Here is a 7,572-nt window from a genome sequence, read left to right as displayed (position 1 = left end):
TATTAAAGTTAGAACAAGTGTTCCAACGACATCCGAGACTTCGGTTACTCCAAACATTTCTGGAATCCCTGCCTCTACAGAAGAAGTTTAGCAGCCACAGAAGGACAGTGATACCGATCCTAATCTGAGAGTAAACACTTGTGTTACCGAACCAGTTCCATCTACAAACGGTTCGGAAAGTCTTGCTCTTCAAACATATGTCGCTGCCAATTCCATACCTTCTTCAGCACCATAAATATTCTACGGACCTAATAGTCTTCCCCTTCCACCTGGTCTGATTGCCATAGAAGAAATTGTAGAAGATCCTCCAACAAGTACTCCAACCCAATTTGAAGTCAGGATCACTCTATATCCTTCTTCATCAGAAGTTAGTCTACCACTAGCGGAAGTTCCTATAGAATCGCTAAGTAATCTTTTGGATAGACTACAAATGTCTGAACAACCGTCAACATCTAGGACTGTGTCGTCTAACACAGCGATGGCAGAACTCCCTGCTATCACTCCGACAATGTTCGCTGGTATACCATCTGTCCCGACTAGCTCTCAACCACTAGAAGGAGCCCACTCAGGGGCTATTTCGATAGTATGGTCTGTTCCTGTTTGTTCATCCGGAAACTCTTATGTTGAGTCTCAACAAATTGATCCATTTGGAAGTCAATTTGGGCAGTCTGGCCCCGAAGGGCAAACCATTCCCTTGAGTTCTGGATTACCACCGCATGGGGGGCAGTATACCCTTTCATTATCCCCTCCGGGAGGATATCCATACGTGAGTTCACAACAACATTTAGTTTATACTGGAATTACCTCAAGCGGTTGGGTACCTATACTACCTCAACAACCAAGAGTTGTATACTCGATGCAACAATGCTTACCTACGTCAAATATCCCAACTACGCCAGCTATTGTGACGGTGTCGCAAGTTCAAACACTGCCTGCTGTATGCCAACCTTAGGTTTCTCAGGTTGTAATGCAACAGCCCCTTGACCCTGCGACTCAACCACAATCGCCGACTAGTGGAATGACACAGGTTCAGATGGGTACAATTACCCCTCATCTTCGTCAAACTGTTAGTATCGGGCAATAGCACATGGCTTCACAACCATGGCTAGTGCAATACCAACAACCGTAATTCCAACAAGTATACCAAGGTTTTGAGCAACAAATCTTTGCAAATAGTGGACAGCCGTATATTCAAAACGGTCAAAATCAACCATTTTACAATGGTCATGCCCACCAACCTTACCAAACATACCAGCATCAAATGCATTATGCCGGTATGCAAAGACCAACTGCTCAGGCAATCCCATCTTATCCTGGGTATGCTTCACCTAACCTGAACCAATAGTTACCCTTTGTGGCAACTTTAGAGTTACCTGATTTAAATCGGTTAACAAACGATCCAATCGCTTATGCCCCTTGGTGGCCAGCGATTCCGCATAAACTTCCATCAGATATTCCTAAATTTAATGGAAATTTGGGTGAAGATCCATCGAATCATGTGATGACCTTTCATCTATGGTGTTCATCAAACACCTTAAATGATGATTTGATAAGACTTCGCCTCTTTCAGAGGACGTTAACGGGTCCGGTGGCAAAATGGTACATCGAATTGCCTAGAGCTTCGTTCGACAACTTCAGTACCTTAGCCACGACTTTTTTAACCCATTTTCAGTTACCAATAAGGTATGAAATGGGAACATAACTTCTTACCAATTTCAAATAGACAACGGCCACTCACATATCCGATCATATACATGAGTGGCGACGTTGTCGTAGAATGGTAAAAACGTATGTCCCCGATCAGCTCTTAGCTGAATGGTTTATCAAGTCATTACTACCTTCCATCACGGAAGATGTGGCAAAGGGGGGAGTCATAACAGAAGAGCAAGTTATCGCTCGGGCGCAATATCTGGACTTGATTTACACTCAGTCCAGCACGCTCTACGATAAAATACCTGATGCCCCTAGACCAGAATTCTCAATTCCTCCTCCTCCTAAATCAAACAATGACTCTCATGCTGGCGATGGCATGATTGGCAGAACAAACACGAAATTGACGAAGGCTACATCCAAAAACGCTCGTAAGATTTCAAGTCAAAATGCAAAAGATGAACTTCTTGCTTTGGAAGTAAATGCCGTATCGACAGATAAAGGCAAAGAAACCAAACAACCAGGGAGAAAGAAGAAAGGCAAAGGGAAGAAGAAGAAACAGGGGGAATCATCACCTGAAAAATCCTCTTCAAACCCTCCTGGAAATAGGAAACCAAAAAATCCATGCCTTATATGTGATGAGGATCATTGGACCGCAAATTGTCCACACAGAGCTGAGGTTAAGAAATTCTTCAAGAATTCAAAAACCTCCACAGTGTCAACTGATCCGTTTCCAAATCCAGGAACAAATCTGGTTGAAAGTGAAAATGCTTCTCCATCTCAAGTGCTAATGTTGTCAGTTTCAAAATAGCAAAATGATGCTTTGATATCGACAAGGAACAAAGATTATGGGAATCCACAGATGTCGAACAACAAGGATAAAGATCAACCTAGTAGTTCGACAACAACTTCGACAGAAGTTGCGCCACCTACCATTCCTGAATTGATGATAAAACCGCCAAAGGGAGTAGTACACAAGTCGACATTTAATCCCCGTGCGAGAGCGGCACAGGATTATAATATAGTGGAAGATTTGGCCCAATCGCCATCTGCTATGTCGACTCTTGAAGTACTACAGAATTGCCCATCCCAAAGGCAGGCTTTATTATCAGCCATTGGTGGGATAGACCCAAAGGATTCTAATCTTGTATCCTTCGACCATAAAGGATACGGTCCTCAGTTACCAGCTCAACTAGCTTTCCTTGTTCAAGTGAAAGCCCTCAACAAAACTGTTCATCGAACAATTATCGATGAGGGGGCATCTACATGCATTATGTCGATGAGTTGCTGGAAAAATTTAGGATCTCCAACCTTGTCGCGATCTTTGACGACATTAAAAGCATTCGACGGAAGGACATATACCCCATATGGTATTCTAAGTAACTTGAAAGTTGAACTAGGAGGGAAAACGGTAGAAATAGATGTTGAAGTAATCGATGGAAATCTTGATTACAACATCCTACTAGGAAGGCCATGGATATATGCTATGGCGGCTGTTGTGTCGACCTATTTTAGGAAGATTGCATTTCCCTTTCAAGGAGGGATTACAATTGTCGATCAACAAAACTTCCTCCCCAATGGTTCTCAAGTTACAAGAAGCATTCCCATGATCCATGGAAGCCCTCATTCGCTTCAAAATATTGGAGTAGGCCTATTAAAAGATCCTATACTAATGGGAACTTTCACCCTTCCACCTCCAATCAACCTGGCAGAAGTGACGTCGATAGGAACCTGCGGCATGATATCTTCTAAAAAGATCTCAGAAAACGATATTGACATGGATCATGCAATGTTTTTTCCCCCAAGCCCAATGGGAATATTGTAGCAATCAATGTTCCTAGCATGGGAGGCAAACCCAAATCAACGCTCATCAAGCATTTGGATAGATAGGTCTAAAGAATATGGTACCCCTTCAGATCCTTGGTCGCAAGTGTATGTCACCGACGAAGGAATTGTCCAATCAATGGTAATTGAAGGAGCACCATGGAATGATTCTCACCATCGTTCCCTTCTTCCGGATTGTGGAGAAGATACTCAAGATGACCTTTATCATCCTTCAGTTTTTGAATTTCTATCAAATACTGTAAACACGGTGGATTCTGAGCGAAACTTGTCCAAAATTGAAGAGACTATTGCCATAAATATCTCAACCAAAACAGATGTTGTAGAGAATATTTATGTCGGCAAATGCTGTTCTCCTTCAGAACTGGAGATATATAACGCTCTTTTTCGCGAATTCAGAGATGTCTTTGCTTGGTCATATGATGAAATGCTAGGCATTGACTCGAGTATCGTTGAACACAAAATTAAGTTGTATCCAGATGTCAAACCAGTACGACAACGGCTACGATAGGTGCACCCCAAGAAATCCGCTGCCATTAAGGTAGAAGTTGAAAAACTTCTCCATGCTGGTTTCATCTACCCGGTTCCTCTAACTGATTGGGTATCGAATATTGTCCCTGTTATGAAAAAACAAGGAACAATTAGAGTGTGTGTCGATTATAGGGATGTAAATCAAGCTTGTCCAAAAGACAACTACCCTACACCCTTCATTGACCAGATAATTGATGAATGCACCGGATGCGAAATCTTTTCATTCATGGATGGATTCTCTGGGTATAATCAAATAAATATCCGCCCACAGGACCAGTCAAAGACTGCATTTATTTGTCCGTGGGGCACATTCACATATCGAAAATTACCCTTTGGATTAAAGAACGCAGGGGCGACGTTTCAGAGGGCAATGAATTATGCCTTCGATGACATCAAAAATATCGTTCAACCATACCTCGACGACCTTTCGGCTCATTCGCGAAAGCGGACTGATCACTCGCAGCATTTAAGAGTGATATTTCTACGTCGCTGACACTACAAGATACGACTCAATCCACACAAATGTGTATTTTGAGTCAGTTCTGGTCATTTACTTGGCTTTGTAGTCTCAAAGGACGGGATTCGTCTCGACCCATGTAAGGTCCAGGCAATCATAAATTTGTCTCCACCTTCGAATTTGCTTCAAATTTAGAAACTCCAAGGGAAAGCGAACTTTCTAAGGAGTTTCATTCCAAATTACGCCGAACTTGCTAAAGGTTATACACGTCTTTTGAAAAAGGAAGTACCCTTTGTCTGGGATCAGGTTGCGCAAGCTTCCTTTGATGCTTTAAAAGATTCCCTAATGAAAGCATCGTTAATGTACGCTCCTGATTATCAAAAAGATTTTAACCTGTATCTGGCTGCAGCGGATACGACCATTGCAATGGTTTTAGTTCAAGAAGTCGATGGAATTGAACATCCTATATATTATTTAAGTAAAAACTTAAATGATACAGAAAGAAAATATTCTTACATTGAAAAGCTAGCACTCGCAGCTGTTCAATCGATCCAGAGATTTCGACAGTATGTCCTCTTTCGAAAAACTACCATTCTGTCAGATTGCAACCCCATGACTTATATATTGTTGCGACAGTTGCTGGGGGTCAAATATTCAAAATGGATAGCAATCCTACAAGAGTTTGATCTGGAATTTGTAAAATCCAAGTCAAAGAAAGCTCTAGTTTTAGCAGAATTATTGTGCGATCTCCCATCGTCGTCCAACGATGACACATCCGAAGAAACAATCATGGATGAAAGTTTGTTTCTGATATCTGCAAGCAATGAGTGGTATGGGGATATAATCATTTATCTCCAAACCCAAAAATACAGGCCAAACACCTCCCACTCCGAACAAAAATGTATTAGATACCAAGCAAAGGAATACATGATCGTCGGTGATACACTTTACCGTCGTGGTATCGATACAGTTCTCAGAAGGTGCCTCACCCATGAGGAGGCCGAAAAAGTCCTGAATGATTGTCATTCAGGCGTGTGTGGGGGGCATCAATCTGGATATGCTACAGCGCAAAAAATCTTACGAGCAGGATACTTCTGGCCAACAATGTTCAAAGATTGCATAACCACAGTCAGAAGTTGCCATGCTTGTCAAATTTTCGATAGCAGAACCAGAAGACCACCCGCACCTCTGCAACCAATAATTGCTATTGGGCCATTCGCCAAATGGGGCATCAATTTCATGACATGTAACCCCACCTCGACCGGGGGGCATGGATACATCATAGTCGCAGTTGACTATTTTACCAAATGGGCCGAGGCGATGCCTACATTAGATAATACTGGTGAAACAACTGCCCTCTTCTTTTTCAATCATGTAGTCACCAGATTCGACGTACCACAGGATATAGTCACAGATCATGGATCGCATTTTCGCAATCACATGATGGTCGAATTAGGTGCCAAACTAGGGTTGTCTCACGACAGCTCTACTCCATATTATCCACAAGCCAACGGACAAGTTGAAGCAATCAACAAGGTCCTAAAGTGCATGCTGCAAAGGATGATTGGAGTTCACAAGAGAAAATGGCACCTAATCCTGTACTCAGCTTTGTGGGCTTACCGAACATCGATAAGGAATGCAACCGGGTTTACGCCTTTCTAATTGGTATATGGCCTGGAAGCAGTCTTACCAATCGAGTGTGAAATCTCGTCTCTCAAACTCGCAATTGATCTCCTCCTCGAAACTTCAGAAGAAGAAGCTCGTTTCTTGGAATTAATCCAATTGGATGAAACCCGTCGTGATGCCTCTTTGGCTAACGAAGCCCATAAGAAACGAGTCAAGGCGTAGTTCGACAAAAATGTCAAACCCCGTGTCTTCTCAAAAGGTGACTTGGTCTTTCTTTACGACCAAGAATCCGATAAATTGGGAGCAGGTAAATTTAAATCTTTATGGATGGGCCCTTATATTGTTAAACGAGTGTTAGCAAAAGGAGCCTACGAGTTAATGGATTACGATGGAATTCCACTAGCGCAACCTCGTAATGGGTTGTACCTCAAGCGTTACTATGCGTAATGGTAACCTGTGTGCTTTTGTTATGTTTTTGTTTTCACTAAAGTGTTTATTTTGGTCAAGTAATCCACTTTTTACATTTATTGCAGATGTCAAACCTATTAGAGTCATGTGTTGGATATGCCGACGGAGCGAGTCGTAGTTCACAGAACCTATCTTCCGCAGCCTGGGCTATTTTTGATCCAAGCGATGAGTTAGTAAGTTTCAGAGGGGTATGTATTGGTCGATCAACAAATAACATCGCTGAATATAGCGCGTTGATAGAAGTTCTCTCTGATGCCATCACACATGGTATACGCCGACTAATTGTCAGGCTAGACTCACAGCTCGTAATACTACAACTCAATGGTATATATTCCGTCCGAAACCCAGCTATTTATCGCATGTTCCTAAGGGTTAAGATTTTGGAAAGACAATTTGATTTTATTCAATATCAACATATTTCCAGAAACTTAAACACATTAACTAACTCATTAGAAAATTATGTGTTAGATAGGCATTTGCAACATTTATAAAAAGAAACATATTATCAATGTTTGCATTTGGATCATGTAACTTAACCAAAGTAAAACTCCGAAAATAAAAAATATATATAACTGTTTATGGTTTACACATAATGTTCTGTAACCAAGACAAAATCGGTCAAATGACCCAAAAACTCAAAATGATAGGGGACACCCTAGTCTAATGATGCTTGTGATAGCAAGTCACAGCCTGTGCGATCATGCGTAAGAGACGAGTCCATCGTCTGGGCACACCAGTAGTATGCCGCTGTAACCTCAAAGGTAGCTCGTCAGTCCTCACATCTGGAATACCAAGAGTGAGGCCCTCAACCTGCTCCTGTAATGCTGTGAGAGTCTCAGCTACGTCGAGGTCGCGAAGGATAGCCCTTCCGACGGCCTCTCCCGCTGGGGCAGCAGCCGGTACTCTCAGGCGAACTACTGGACGAACAGGACCAACATCTGCATGTACACACGAGTTTGATTAAAGTCTTGATAGAATAAAGCACAAGGACATTATAA

This window comes from Pinus tabuliformis, chromosome 7 (genome assembly GCF_031772625.1).
Source record: "Pinus tabuliformis cultivar Carrire ecotype Pingquan chromosome 7, CPIR1, whole genome shotgun sequence".
In the NCBI taxonomy this organism is placed as follows: Eukaryota; Viridiplantae; Streptophyta; class Pinopsida; order Pinales; family Pinaceae; genus Pinus; species Pinus tabuliformis.
This window is presented reverse-complemented; position numbering follows the sequence as displayed.